Genomic DNA, 16,925 nt, shown 5'->3' with positions numbered 1-16,925 from the left:
TGGCTAAATTTTTAAAACGATTTCTATACTGTATTTTGCTTGAGGACAAGCAAAGATCTAAGTATGGGGGAGTTTGATAACATGAAATTATATCACATTTTAGGACTTAATTCAATTAGATTATATTATCATTTACTTTAATTTATCTCATTTTATCAGATATTATGCGGTATTTCCTTTCTATTTATGTCAGGTATCCATTTTGAAGCAAAAGTGAAAAAGGGAAGAAAAGGAGGTGTAAAAAGGAGTAAAAAGGAATAAAAAGGAAACAAATAACAAAGACCAAGCCCAACCCAAAGAAAGCGCACGTTGTACCTGTGACGGGCGTCACAAAGGTTGTGACGAGCGTCACACTAAGCACACTCCTGTGACGAGCGTCACACATGGTGTGACGGACGTCACACCATTCCCCTATATTTTTGGCACTAGGAACTCAACTGACCACGTTGAAAGCTATTTCCACGCTTGACCCTCGGAACGAAAAGACCGCGCATACGGAAACCCTTGGAAAGCCGTTACACAAGTAGCAGTATAAATAGCAGCTAATTGGGAAAGCTCTGGGTTCGGAGATTTTCCACGCCTTTTGCCGTTTTCGCATTTTTTTCTTCCAGCAGTTTAGGCTTATATTTTTATAGTATTACTTTGCAGAATTTTTATTGTTTTACCTTTTTGCAATTCTATTTTCTTTTCTAGCATTCAATTAATTCTTTTCGCACAATAGTTTCTACACCGGAAACTATTGTGCAACTTTTACCGGATCTAACCTTACGTTAGAATCTAGTTTTTTTTATTTTTCCTTGGTTGAAGTTATTGTTTAATTGAAGAATCCGAGAACAAATCCTACCGGCTTGTGGTGGAGTGTTCAAGACTATTGTTTAACGCATTCAGGTTCTTTAATCATTATTTACTGCTTTGTTTTATTAATTATTTATATTATCTGTCTGGGATGAGTCTGTTTATGCATGATATGTATTTTTGTTTGTTTAGCATGTCTGGCTAATTCGCCTAGATATCGGTATGTAAAGTAAGCGGAATAAGGGATCAAGACTAAGTCGGTCTAATTAAACTTAAAATTAAAATCAATCTTTTTACGGTCTCAATTTACAGGTTTAATAACAAGATTTTTTACAAAAGTAAAAGACATAAAGAAGTTAAAATCAATAGAGCGAGAGTTTGAGGTTTTAACTGGACAGTGTAAATTAGGCATTAATTCTAGATCAGGGCGAGAGCAAGTTTTAGAGTTAATTAAATTCTGACCTTTTCCAAAAAGTATTCTTAAAGATTGAATGTGAGGACGAGAGTTAAGCATTCGGGTTTAATTGTATAACCTAAGTCAACAGAGCGAGAGTTTGAGATAAGGGTGTTTAAAACGGTCAGTGTTTTTCTAAAAAGAGTTTCTGCAACTTTATTGCTTTCAAAAAGTGGTTTTTGACTTAATTATAAGTGACAGCTACATTAACATAAAATCATGGTTTATTCAACAGAGCGAGAGTTTGAGATAAAACCTTTAATCAATAAAGTTAACTGAAACGATTTATTTTCAAACCAAGAAACCGACAAAGAATTGATTCCCTAATTACGACGAACTACATACCGATATCCGCTTTATTAATATTCAATCTAGATCTTAGTTTAGTTTTTAGCTTCGCCCCCAAACAATCAACCATTATTCACCTTAGCTTTACGTAGTAACCTTAGATAACGGTATATCGATTCATAAGTCCCTGTGGGATCGATATCTTTTAAAACTACGCGATAGAACTGTGCACTTGCACTTTGTACCCCAAATTCGACTCATAAAGTCGAGCGATCAAGACTCGATACTAGACTCTTTGAGATTGGACTTTAGGGAAGCTTTGGTCAACCACTTGGTGTTGCATTGAAGTGGGCTTAAGGAAAGGTCAATGATTGGAGATCCTTTTAGAACCCGGTTACTATTCTAGGACAGGTTGAACCAACCAAACTTCAGTGGGGAGGGTACTTACCTATGGAACTCATGCAAGCCTTAAAACTTAGGAATGATTGTTGTGTGACTTGCTTGTGCTTGTTATTTACTTAACCTCATAACATCATAACATCATGGCATTATACTAACCATTTCAAGGACTTAGGGATTTAACTTTGCTCTGTTTTGTAAGGCTATGGCTCCCAGGAAGACCATCCGGATCAATTTTGTAGCAATCTCTCCTCAACTCAAGAATTTAGTGTCAGAACTGCCCGATCATGCTCAGTTCATCAAGAAACATGGTTCTCTCCTCAATTTAGTTACTACCGGTTTCAAAGAAGATATGATGAGAGTTCTATTCCAGTTCTTCGATCCTAAACATCATTGCTTCACCTTCCCAGATTATCAGTTGGTACCCACATTAGAAGAATTCTCCAGGCTGCTTGGGATACCTATCCTTGATCAAACACCTTTCAGTGGTTTAGAAAAGATTTCGAAGTCTGAAGAAGTTGCCGCGGCTTTACACATGACAAAGTCCGACATTGAAACCAATTGGGTAACAAGAAGTGGAATTAAGGGTCTACTTGCCAAATTTCTGATAAATAAGGCCCAAGAGTTCTTAAAAATTATGAATGTCCCTGCTTTCGAAGATGTTCTAGCATTACTAATCTATGGTTTGGTGTTATTTCCTAATCCAGACCAATTCATAGATATGAATGCTATTAAGATATTTCTCACTCATAACCCTGTGCCTACCTTGGTTGGAGACATTTTGCATTCCCTTCACACTCGTACTATGAAAAGGCAAGGGACTCTCATGTGCTGCGTACCTTTATTATCCAGGTGGTTTATTTCGCACCTTCCTCAATCAGTCTTGAAGAATGAACAAGATTTGAAATGGTCTCAAAGGATAATGTCGCTCTCACATTCAGACATCCATTGGTGTCCTCAACCCAAAGAAAATGTTATCATCATTGACCGTTGCGGAGAATTCTCTAACGTACCACTTCTGGGGATAAGAGGAGGTATTACTTATAACCCAGCTTTAGCCCTACGTCAGTTCGGTTATGCTAGAAGAGACGGTCCACATGAAATAATTATCCAAGGCACTGTGTTTGACTATGACAACGATTCCCAAGGTCTCCGTCAAAGATTTGTACGAGCTTGGGGCATGGTGAAAAGAACCACTTTAGGATAGAAAAACTTTATTCCTATGGAACCTTAGCTCAGATGGGTACGCGCAAGAGCTCGTGAACTTGTCATGCCATATCTTGCAGTCGGACCGCTGATTGTTGAACCAGGAGTTGAAGGAGGTACTCCTCAGATCATTCCTTATCCAGATATGCCTACCAATGTTGAAGAATTGAAGAAATCCTGGATCCAGTTGAGAGAGGAAAGGGATAATTTTGAAACTCGGTTCGGTGCAGAAAGGAAGAAAGTATTAGAGCTCACCAGCCAGCTTAATAAGGAACGAAGACTCAATGCATATCTTCGCCCAAAAAGAAGCCGTCCCTGGGAGACTTGAACTTTTCATTGTATTTTTATTATTTTTTTGTAACGAACATTGATTAAAGAAATTATTAATAAAAGTTCCCTTTTTGGTGGTTTACGCAAAGTTAAATTCCAAAAGTCCTTGAAAACATTTCATACATTGCATAGCATAACATATCATTGCATAACAGGTACTCTAAAAGATCAATGTTCTGACGGTCTTCCTTCTAAACAGAAAGATGACTCTCGAACAAACTGTCAAAGATCTCCAGGCTCAGAATGCTCAATTCCAGGAGATGATCTTGAACTTATCCAAGGGGCAGGATGAGCTGAAGGCTCTCTTGCTCGAGAAGAAGAAAGACAAGAAAGCTGTGAGTTATATTAACCCGGGAAGAAGGCTTAAAGGACAGGCCGCAGGAGTCAAGATTAGAATTTCGAAGGATCAAGGAGAGGAGACAGAAAACGATTCGGAAGATGAGAATGCTGATCCTTTCAACCATGAGGACGACGATGAAGATTATGAAAATGAAATGTACTCTCCAAAAGATGATAAGTACAAGTTGCTGGAAGAACGTATGCTAGCTATGGAGGGTCAGAAGGTGCCCGGTCTGGATTTCGAAAGCTTGGGACTGGTCTCTGATGTGGTCATTCCTCGCAAATTCAAGATCCCCACTTTCACTAAGTACGATGGTGCGTCTTGTCCTCAGATGCATCTGAGAGCTTATGTGAGAAAGATTCAGCCGTATACCACTGATAGGAAGCTATGGATCCATTTCTTCCAAGAGAGTCTGTCTGGCACACAGTTGGAGTGGTTTTATCAGCTCGAGAGCTCTAACATCCACACCTGGACTGATTTAGCGACAACTTTCTACAAGCATTACCAGTATAATTCTGAATTAGCGCCTACTCGGCTACAATGGCAGAATATGACTATGGGATCTAAAGAAAGCTTCAAAGAATATGCTCAAAAATGGAGAGATTTGGCTGGCAGAGTCAAACCCCCTATGACTGATCAAGAATTAGTGGACATGTTCATGGATACACTGACTGGCCCATTCTACAGCCATCTATTGGGAGTTCCTCATTGGGTTTCACTGAACTTATATTAACAGGTGAACGTGTTGAAAGTGGCATTCGAAGTGGAAAGATACAGGTGGCTACCTCTGCAAGCACCAAAAAGTCCTATCAGGGGAATAATGAATCAAATGTTGTGTACGGTCAAAGGGGTCACAACAAGAAAAACCGTGACCATACCATTGGAGCAGTTACGATTGCAGCACCGCCATCTCAAAACTTCCAGCACAGACAAGACAGGCCAAGAATGCAGTTTACCAAGATCAATATGACTTTAGCACAAGCACTGCAGGGTATGCTAAAAGCAAATTTAATTACCCTCAGAGATCCTCCTGCAAATCCCAACACTACTTCTCCTCGTTATAATCCCAATACCAGGTGTGCATACCACTCCGATAGCCCCGGGCATGATACAAACGATTGTTGGTTGTTGAAGAATAAGATTCAGGATATGATCGACGCTGGAGAAATTGATTTTGATCCTCCGGAGACTCCTAATGTCATCACTGCTCCTCTGCCTAATCATGACAAGACTGTTAATGCTGTAGAAGATGCTGATAACGATTGTGACTTGGATAGCTGGATTTTCCCAACAATTGGTGAAGGACTCAATAATTGGAAGGCTGAAGACACTATCTCGATTTCCTTTAGTCAGGAGTAATTGTTATTGCTTATTTTAATGTATTAAATTTTGTTAAAGGTTTTGTCATTTTCATAAGCATATTCACATTCAATAAATCAATGGACCTTTTTGTATTCAAATATTGCGCTCTTTATCTTTCCTGTCATCTTTCAAATAAGCTATGTTTTCTTGCACACACTCACGTAACAAATTACAGATCCATATCCACTCTGGATCCTGTTGATAATAATTCTGCTACTGTTCATTATGACTTTGAAAATCCGATCTACCAAGCCGAGGATGGAAGTGAGGAAGATTGTGAAGTACCTGGAGAGCTTGCCAGACTGGTACTGCAAGAAGAAAAGACTATACAGCCGCATGAGGAATCAATTGAAACTGTAAATCTGGGTACGGAAGTAGACAAGAAAATTCCTAAGGAAAAATCAAGAAGTATCTCCAAGAACCTCCAATTCTAATGCCACCAGTTGAAGAAAGACCTCTAATCATGTATTTGACCGTGTTAGAAAATTCAATGGGGTGTGCTGGGGCAACATGACGAGTCTGGTCGAAAAGAGCATGCAATATACCACCTTAGTAAAAGTTTACCGACTGTGAAACAAGATACTCATTGCTCGAGAAAACTTGTTGTGCTTTGGCTTGGGCTGCTCGCCGACTAAGACAGTATATGTTGAATCACACCACTTTATTGATTTCTAAGATGGATACTATCAAATATATAATGGTACTAATTTGAACAACAAGATGATTATCAAACTCTGCACGCAGTTCAAAATAAAACACCATAACTCTTCTCCGTACCGGCCAAAGATGAATGGCGCCGTAGAAGCTGCCAATAAGAATATTAAGAAGATCATGCAAAAGATGACAGTAACATAAAAAGACTGGCATGAGATGTTACCCTTTGCTCTTCATGGTTATCGCACTTCAGTACGCACTTCGACAGGGGCAACGCCTTTCTCTTTAGTCTACGGAATGGAAGCCATTTTACCAGTGGAAGTTCAGATTCCCTCTCTAAGAATTATGAAAGATGCGGGCTTAGAGGAAGATGAACGGATTCAGACTCGACTCGATCAGATAAATTTGATTGATGAAAAGAGACTTGCGGTTGTTTGTCATGGACAGATATATCAGAAGCGCATGACCCAGGCGTTTAATAAGAAGGTCAAGAGACAGGTATATCAAATTGGCGACTTGGTAATAAAGCGTATCATTCTACCACAAGGTGATTCTAGAGGCAAATGGACTCCCACATACGAAGGGCCGTTTGTAGTTAAGAAGGTATTCTCTGGTGGAGCCATGATGCTTGCTACAATGGATGGCGAAGACTTCCCACATCCCGTGAACGCAGACATAGTTAAAAAATACTACGCATAAAAGAGACCCGCTAGGTCGACGTATCTAGGCAAAAGTAAGGGCATCCCGGCGAACCAAAAGGGTTCGGGCAAAAATTAGGGATAAACATATAAAAATGTACACCCGGCAAGTCGAAAACCTGAAAAGGCGGCTTGGGCAAGAAAGGGTATCCTGGTGGACTGAAAACCTGAAAAGGCGGTCCAGGCAAAAATTAGGGATTAAAGCGTATGACTATGTCCCGTTCTAGGTCAGCTTCACCCAAGTCAAAGGGACTGAACAAGCCAATCACTCCTATCCGACAGCAGGAGATGAGAGGCTTGAAGACATAATGACAGTAGTGAAATTAAAATCAATAGGACTTTTTCTTCATAGCTTTTTCTTTGTTTTCTCGACAATTTCCTCTTACTAGGATTTCTGTCTCTTTGTACTCAAATTGCCTGTTTATAGGCCCTCTTTCAAAATCGATGCAATTTGATTTCCAAAAAAGATGCTTTTGTTTTAATTTCTCTGTTTTGTTTGCATAAACGTCCATTGATTTAATTCGAATGAATATATGCGTTTGAACATGATTGATGTTTACCGAAAATACATGCATAAAATAGGAATAGCAATTACTAAAAGACTTTAGGATCGAGGATAAAGTCTAACCACGCTTTCCGATGAATCCAGTTGCTAATCATATTCCCCAACAAAACCAGACAGACTGGTCATCTCTTTTATCCCCCAGCCGGGTCCTGGTGAATATTTCTACCATCAGACAAGAAATCAAATACCCTCAGCTAAGAAGGGGTCATCAATACAAATATCTCCAACCAGAATATGGGGAATTATTTTCCCCTGGCAAAATTCTCAGACGCATAATTCATTCATGCATCATTTCGCATCATATACATGCATGCAATGTTCACATTTATTTTCACAAGCATAAAACATCTCATACATCATGACATGGCATGAGGCTAACCTTTTTCAGGTTAATTATCCTCCCGATACAGTCAAAATAAAGGTTCATTCAGACGGACACCCTCATCGGTTACCTTTTAGATTCAGATACATCTTTCAGATATAATCTATATGGATGTTCATTCTGATGAGCATTCTGACATCCTCCTAATGATGGCATCTTTAAGCCCATCCCAGACATTTATTGCAAATACAACATATACAAATATTATCAGATATAGCCTAACGTACGGTTCATTCTGATTCAGCCTAACGTATGGTTCCTTCAACTATTCCAATACGGTCTAGTGTACGACCCATTTGGATGTTCATCCCCTCAGATACTACCTAGCGTACGGTACATTCTGAAGTGTAGTCTAGCGTACGACTACCTTTTATCATCAAATACAGTAAAACGGACGGCTCATTCTGCTACTCAGATACGATCTAGCGTACGATCCATTCTGATCTTTATTCCTCAGATACTACCTAGCGTACGGTACATTCTGAAGTGTAGTATAGCGTACGACTACCTTTTATCATCAGATACAGCCAAACAGACGGCTCATTCTGCTACTCAGATACGATCTAGCATACGATCCATTCGATCTTTATTCCTCAGATACTACCTAGCGTATGGTACATTCTGAAGTGTAGTCTAGCGTACGACTACCTTTTATCATCAGATACAGCCAAACGGACGGCTCATTCTGCTACTCAGATACGATCTAGCATACGATCCATTCTGACCTTTATTTCTCCAGATACAGCCTAACGGACGGTTCATTCTGCTACTCAGATACGATCTAGTGTATGATCCGGTCTGATCTTCCATCCCCAGTGAAGTCACCCGCCTAATGGACGGCTCGTTCTGCTACTCAGATACGATCTAGCGTACGATCCATTCTGATCTTTACCTCTCCAGATGCAGCCTAATGGACGGTTCATTCTGCAATTCAGATACGATCTAGCGTATGATCCATTCTGATCCTTTATCCCCAGCAGTGTATGACCCATTCAGATCCTTATCTCATCAGGATGACTCATTATACGGTCTAGCGTAAGGCCCAGTATGACACCCATGTCTTCAGATATGGTCTAATGTATGACGCACTCTGAAGCCTCCATCCTCATACTTTCTGGATGGCATCTTTAAGCCCATCTCCATCAAGACTAACTTTTAATTAACAAGCGCAAATTTTTGGGGCATTCTAAGTGTTCAATAATCTTCCACCTCCAGATCACGAATGGCATACATACCATTCTAACTCTCTCGGTTTAAGAATATTGAACAGGGGCAACTGTCATACCCCAAAATTTTCCCGTTAATCTTTCAAGACATTCTTCAAGGCACTCCAACTCATTGTTCAAGACATTGATCTTAAAGGAACAAAGACCCAGCTCACAGGTGGCCAAATCCAGAAAATGACTCAAACTGGCATGCTCGCTAGGCGAGCAAATCCTTCGCCTAGCGAACTCTTCGCTGCACCACTCGCCTAGCGAAGCTTGCGAATACCAGAAATTTTGGGCTTCATTCTGAGCCCATCAGGTCACAAAAACTATTATAAATACCAAGACCTCATTCAGAAAAAGGGAGGACGAAAAACAGAGGAGAAAAGGAGAAACACAAACACGCACAGAGAACAAACCCTGGAGGCTAATCAAAAGAATTCAGAGCAACCCTAAAGGAAACCCTGAAGGAAACTCACCTGCACAACGATTACCTCCGCCCACTCGATCCGATACAAACCCTAAGAGTGATCTGCCAATTCACTGGTGCAATTCAATCGCAAACAGGTTTGCACCATCACTACCGTTTTATACTTCCAATTTGTAATCTCTAAATACATGATGCATTATGATTGAATTTTGGATATGTAGTTAGATTTTGCATGTGGATTTAAGTATGCATGAATATCCTGAATGTTTAACCGTGTAATTTCTGTAATGGATGCCATAGGGTTCGGAGTTCCGGAAATCGTACTGTTATTAAACTTAAAACCCGCAGCCGTTCGCTAGCACATCGCTAAGCGAACATGTAGCGAGTGTTCGCCAAGCCTTCGCTAGGCGAGGCAGTAGCGAACATGACAGTCGCTGATTTTTTTTTTTATTCTGTTCTGTGCTTATCTGACATGTTCTATCATAACTATGTATTATTTGCCTGACATTATTACTACTGCGATTCCTTTGTTCGGTGCAACTATTGATCGCACCCCATTTGGTATTCTGACCTGTTTGCTGAATTTTGTGAGGGCTCACATACTCCCGAAGAAGGTAGCTTGCTAGGTATTCCACTTTATTTGTGGGATACCCTTGTGGAGATTCATCCTAATTACCTAACTGATTACAAATGTTGCCTTTGAATATATGATCTTGGCCCTCTCTTTGTTGCCTTACGGTATTACGGTCATGTCCCGTGAATGTGGGGATACACTTAGCAAAGACCCTTCGATTAAATCATCATGTCACTATAAGATAAATCATAGTCCCTCGGATGTTGCCTACGAATATATGATTTTGTCCCTCGATGGCCCGTCGTTGTAGCCTACGGTTAAATGATGATCGTCCCTTCGAATGCTAAGGTATCCTTACAAATGTTGCCTTCAATGACCAATCGATGACCCTACGATGTCCCTTACATCCAAAGGACAAGACTACTTACTTCTCAATAGTAAGGACAGTTTTACCTTCATAAGGATAGGAAATACCCATAAAGACCTTGGGTAGGTATAACTCTTAAATGCTGACTCACAACTTAAAATACTTTTCACACCTCACACTTTGCAAAACATCTATTAGAAAATCACCACTTGGTATACATTCGTACTAGAATCATTGCCAAGTTATATTTTTCTAAACAACTTTCAAAATTAAACGAGATAAATACTTTGTATACATTCGTACAAGAATCATTACAAAGTTAAACTCTCTTTTCAAAACATTTTCTAAACAGTTCTCAAACACTTTTTCGGACAAGAAAAACATAAGTGATTAAGCAATTAAGAGCCCATGGATAACCATGGATACAAAGGGTGCTAACACCTTCCCTTTGTATAATGTACCTCCCGAACCCAAAATCTAATCAAGGTCTTTCCTGTTCTTTTCCGCCTTTCCTTATTGGATAAAAGAAAAGTCGGTGGCGACTCTTGCTATCCGCGACATTTGCTTTCCAAAGCAAAAACACACCAAGTCAGTTCACCGTATGACAATATCTTATGTGCCTTCCTTAACAAGTTTCTTTAACAATTGGTCAAAGATATCAAGGGATACTTTAATTTACATGATCATAAGCATATATGATCCTCCATGAGCCCCTAAGAGAAAAGGAACTTCAAGTCTGCAAGTTGATTCAATGAAGTTGACCAGAAAAGTCAATTGGTCAAATTTAGGGTTTCCTAGATCCTATCTCCTACAATGTTTGTCATATGAAAATGATTCCAATATCAAAGTTACTATTTATGACATTACAAACATATTTCATGTTGGCATCAAGAGCTAATTTTTATTTTAAAGTCATTGTTTATGGTAAAACATTATAGGTCATTTTGTCTGTGCCCTAGATAGAAGGTCAACTTCCAAGAGCCATAACTTCCTCACTATTTATGCTATGAATATGATATAAGTTTCATGATTAATTTAAATATGTACTATTCAACATTTATTCTTTAAGAAAGATCAAATTCTACTTGGAAGGTCATGTACCATGAGGAAACATTATAGGTCCATTTTGGTCCTCATCATTGAACAAGCAAATTTCCTCAACTTCTAAAATCCATAACTCCATCATCCAAACTCCAAATGGTGCAAAATTTGTGATAAAATTTAAAGGAATTGAAAGAGATACAACTTTTTAGAAGGAGACAAGTTCATTTGAAGCTCACATCAGAAGTTATTCAAGATGGAAATATAGGTCATTTGGCTTATAACTTAGAAAGGTTTCTAAGTATGTTTGATACCTCCACCTTCAAGGCCAGATTTCTCCATTTTCAAAGCTTCAAATTGAAAAAGTCACAACATCAAAGTTGTTACTTATGATGAGAGATTTCCATAAAGTTTAAGATGACATCATTTGGGTGAGAAATGGGGGACTTGCACATGAGGTCTTTCCATGGCTTGTTTTGGCAAGATTTGAATTCCAAATAATGCACAACTTTGCATGGCCTTGTGTGATGACTTCAACAACTTTTTTGGCACAATTTAGAGTGGATTCCAATCAGTAATTGGGCATGTACATTCACCCATTCACCCATGCACAAAGATTTTCTCATTTTGATTCAAATTTGGAAAGGTGTACATATCATTTGCTTGGCCTATAAATTAAGGATCATCTGCTCAAAATTAAAAGGAGAACACTGCCTAAGCTTTGCTAGCCATTGCCATAACCTCACACCATAGAATTCTTTGAAGATTTCTCAAGAAATCGAGTTTTTGTTCAACTCCAGTTTGTGAACAAAAACTCCAAAGGTTCATTCCCTTTTCCATTCTATTAAGTTTCTGCAAGTAAGAGGAAGAGAAAGCACAGAGCATTGCATCAAGAACCAAGCTCAGAAGCTGGTCACAAAAGGTGAATTTCTCAAAACTTCATATTTTTGGTTATTCCTTTATACTCTAGATCTGAATTGAATTTTGTGTTGGCTGAAGTCATACCAATGTAGGCAACATAACTGAGTTGTTTTGAGCTTGGTTCGAAGCAACTCAGGTTGGACACCTCCAATTAGTTCTTCACTTTTCTAATTACAGAGATGAAATAAATGGAGGTCATATTCGCGATCCTTGCATATTTTCCTTTAAAATGATGTTAGATCCATAAATTTATGTGCAACTTTGATCTTGACAGTCTGGTGACCCTCACGGGAGAAGAAGACCGGAGCTAGGGCTCCGGCGGTGACGTGACATTGCCCTCACCCTTGAATCTCTCTTCCATGTTTTAAATTTAGCCTTTGTTTTTTATTATCATGCGTGTGGCGCGTTGACTGAGGAATACCATGGAGCGTGTGTTGTTAAGCATCAGATCTCCTACCTCAATTAATGAGGAAGATCTGATGACTCTCGTTTTTTCCTTTTTATTTATTTCTCTAAATTGATTTTTAAATAACATTTTCTTTTAAAATTCACCATAAATTCATTTTTGATCCAGAAATTATGGGACCAACACCAAAAATTCACAAATATTTTCTTCTTTCTATAAAATTAATTTTTGGATTAAGTTTGATATTTTTGGTGAACTTTGTGTTTTTTAATTAGTTTCTGACTTTTGAAAAATACCAAAAAAATCCGCCAATGGTCCTTTGACCTTACTTGACCTATGATAAACCCCTTGGTCATTTCTTTGGTGTTTTGAAGGGGTTTTAGGTTTTTGATCCTTGAAATTTTATTTTCTTTATTTAAAAAAATAAATTAAAATAGTTTAATTGATTTAATGCTTTAGTGAGCTTTTGTATTGACTTTATGTTGACCTTACTTCTATTTGGCCTTGGTCTTGGTTGAATTGGACCTTGACTTGGTCAATACCATTGGATTAGGAGGTTAATGAAGTTTAAAACTTCATCCCTCAAGATGAATGAATGGTATTGATCAAGTGAGGTTCATCCCTTGACCAATTTGTGATCCTCTTCATTTCATCTCTCCATTTTTAATCTCATTTCTTTCCCAATCATCTATTGGCCAATGACTTCTCATGGATCATTAGCAAGTTGATTCATCAATGACCTTGTGTCAGATGAATCAACATAAGCTTGATTGAGATAAGCATACCCTCTCTTGTTTTTGTGTGCTATATTTTAGGAGCTTGGTCTTGAATACCTTGTCTCTAGCATGCATTAACACCAACATTATTATTGACCGACCTCAAATAGGTATGGCTTTTACATAAGTCTGCTTACGATTGCTTAACATAGCGCTAAATTTACCTCAAGGCACAAATTAACATACTAACTTGACAACTAACATTTAATTTTCTTGTCAACTACTTTAATGCAATTTAAATTCTTGCACTTTATCATTCCTTGTCATTTACATTCATATAAATTGTTTATGCTTCAACCATTTGCTCTTTGCCCACTTGGGCCCATGTTCGTGCTTCAGTTATTTTCATTTTTGCTCACTTGAGCCATTATATTTTGTGCTTGTGATATATTTTGTGCGTGTGATATATTTGTGCTTTTGATCATATTTTGTTTGTGGTATTAGGACCTTAAAACACTTAATAAAAACACTAAAAACACATTGGTGGACTGTTGGGTCTTTGTCTGTGACTTGATTTGAACCTATGGACTTAGAGTAGGCAACATTCCTGAGCTATGGAAGAAAAACTTGGCCAATGCCATTAATTTGAGACCAAAAACATGGCCAATGCCATTCATCTGACACAAGCTTGAGAGACTCCCTTGGGTTTATCTGATACATTCTTTCTCTTTGCCTAAATTGTTATTTTGATCTTATTGTTATATTTGATGTTTTCTCTTTAAGTATGTTTCAAGGGATCTTTCATCTGATACACATAAAGGACATTGAAGATTGATTGCTTGGGAGTGCTAGCTTAGATGTTTGGTTATCTTTATTTGATACCATTGGGTTTCTTATTAATTGCTTGGATGATTATGACTTTGTTGTTTGCTTGACAATCCAAAGGAAATGGGTTTCTATCTGACACTATTGTCTTGTGGATGCTTCCCATGAGTTAGATCTTTTCAACTCAAAACTCTTAATCTTGTCTAAGATAGCCTCTTCATCTCCACCTCCATCTTCTTTAATTTCAAAATCTCCTTCTCATTTTCAAAACTTATTTGCTTGTTTTTTTCCCCCAACTTAGACTTGTTTTAATGAGTAGAAACCTTGGCCTTATGCCATTGATTTTCAAACTATTTTCTTAATCAAACTTGTAAAAAGACTTAATCATATTGACTTTGTTTTCAAAAAGACCAAAAATAACTAATAGCCCCATCTAATCATTTTGGCCACTTGGTGCCTTTTTCCTTTTAAGCTTTTCACAAAGAAAGCATTTAGATTTGAGTTATCATTGGTTGAGATATAATTTTCCCATTCCATGATATGTTGAGTGTAAGAATTTCCATTTACTAAGGGTTAGAGACATACTTGTTGATTTAATCCAAGTTGGAGCCCTCCCTCTTAAATGTTGTAAAGCCCTCATTATCGGTGGATGTTTAATTGAGTATTCTCTCATTGATAACAAAATATCTTTAAACTTTTATTAAAATCAATCCACCCATCTTTGAAATTTTTACCATGAACTACGAGGTTTTGATCCCTCATTTATGTTGGTACGTAGACATAAGACCAAAAATCTTATCAAACACAAAATGTAAATAATGAATTCTTTTCTCACCCCCTCATTCTATTTTTAAAACAAACATCTAATACACATAAAAAGGGCTCCATAGGAGTACCTAGGACACTTTGGGTGCTAATATCTTCTCTTTGTGCAACCAACCCCCTTACCTATAATCTCTGACATTTTATTAGTTTTGATTTGAAAACTTCTTATCTTTGAGTTTTGTTCGCACTTTCTCCCATTTCCTTTGGAAATAATAAAAGCGCGGTGGCGACTCTAGTTTTATTGATGTTGAGTTAACCAATAGCTCAGTGATCATGAATTTACCGCTACAGATATGTAGGCCAGTAATCCTCTTTTGCTACCACTGAAAAGCTATTTTTGTAAATATTGAAGAGGCTTGTGACTTTGTAAACGTCGGATAGTAAGTAGGATGGATCCCGTCGAACCTTTGAACATGCCATTATAACATGGGAGTAGAGCATACGAAAGACTTGGAACTTTCCGCAGTCGCACCAACCTCTATCTAGTTCCACTATATATTGTCCCCTCGGCATGCCTTCCTTGTGATCCATGAACTCAACGACGCTGTACCAACCTTTAGTACGGTCAAACACCGTGATCACATGTGTGTTAGCTTTGACAACTTCCTCTTTAGTGAATTTCATTAAAGCATCACTGAACAATTGCCCAGATTATAATACTGAACTCCATTTGGAACGTCTGATCTCAAACAACGCCCCTAGCCTAAAATAGGTTGCTTGCACTAAAGCGGTTATAGGTAGGTTTCAGATGCCTTTGAAGACAAAGTTCATTGATTCCACAAGATTTATTGTCATGTGGCCCCATCGTTGACCGTTGTCGTATGCCGTAGTCCATTTCTCCAATGAAATATTATCGATCCACCTTACTACATCTGCGTTTGACAATCTGATGTCTTTGCGATAATGCTTGAAAGAAGGTTATATTAATATATACCATGTGTTGACAACCTTCTTCCACAATGTTTTATCTTTGATCTCCCGCATGAAATTTTGAGCGATATGTCTAATGCAGTAGACATGCGTCGAAGGAGGATCCTGCCAGCCATTATCAATATTTTTATAGGCACTCACAATTGAAGGGTGTCTGTCTGAGGTCAAACATAAGTTAGACTGAGGAGCAACGTGCAATCAGATATTTTTTAGGAAAAAACTTTATTCCTCAGCAGTCTCCCCTTCAACTAGTGCAAAGGCGATTGGAAAAATATTGTTGTTGCCATCTTGTGCCACTACCATTAGTAGCATTCCTTTATATTTCCCATACAACCATATACCATCAATTTGTATTATAGATTTACAGAAAGCAAAAACTTTGATGCATAATTGATATGTCACACTTGAGTGTACCATCACAGTTGAGGACGTCTACATGTTGTTAGGTCTACCTATCGATGGTAAGGCCGTAAATTCCAGAATTAACCAAGATAACTCTATATGCGAGGAATTGTTGGGTGCCCCTTTGTGTGAAGACACAACTACAAGACAAACTTCGGGTCAACCTAAGGGTCAAGGTATTAATTTAAAATATCTTAAACACTATTATTCTAGTATAACATTAAACGAAGAATCTACTGAGTATGAAAAGATTAATAAAGCTCGATGTTATATTATGATTCTATTTGATAATTTTTTATCTCCTGAAAGTACTGGTAATACGGTAAATACTATGTATTTGTCGTTGTTATGAAACATAAATAAAGTAGGCATATATAGTTGGGGTTCAACTATTTTGTTTCATCTATATAGTTCATTGTGTAAAAATGCCAAAAAAAGTACTTGTACATTTTATTCTTGCACTTATTTTCTACAAGCATGAGGTTGGTCAAGAATGTTGTCACTCATCCCGGTCAATGAGAAGCCATTCACATTCCCCTATGCAACAAAGTAAGTTTATCTTAAATCTTCTAATTTGTTAGCCTTTATATTACAACTAACTATAACTAATATATTTTCAATCTTTTCGTAACTAATATATTTTCAATCTTTTCGTAACTAATATATTTTCAATCTTTTCGATCTAGGTGGTCAGTTAAGGGGATGAGCTACAACAAGTGTCCCAAACACGCTGTAGTAGTCTATCTCGATCTTTTAGACCATATTGGACCAGACGAAGTATTACTACTAAACAACTCTACTTTTGATTTA

This window comes from Lathyrus oleraceus, unplaced genomic scaffold (genome assembly GCF_024323335.1).
Source record: "Lathyrus oleraceus cultivar Zhongwan6 unplaced genomic scaffold, CAAS_Psat_ZW6_1.0 chrUn0001, whole genome shotgun sequence".
Taxonomy (NCBI): Eukaryota; Viridiplantae; Streptophyta; class Magnoliopsida; order Fabales; family Fabaceae; genus Lathyrus; species Lathyrus oleraceus.
This window is presented reverse-complemented; position numbering follows the sequence as displayed.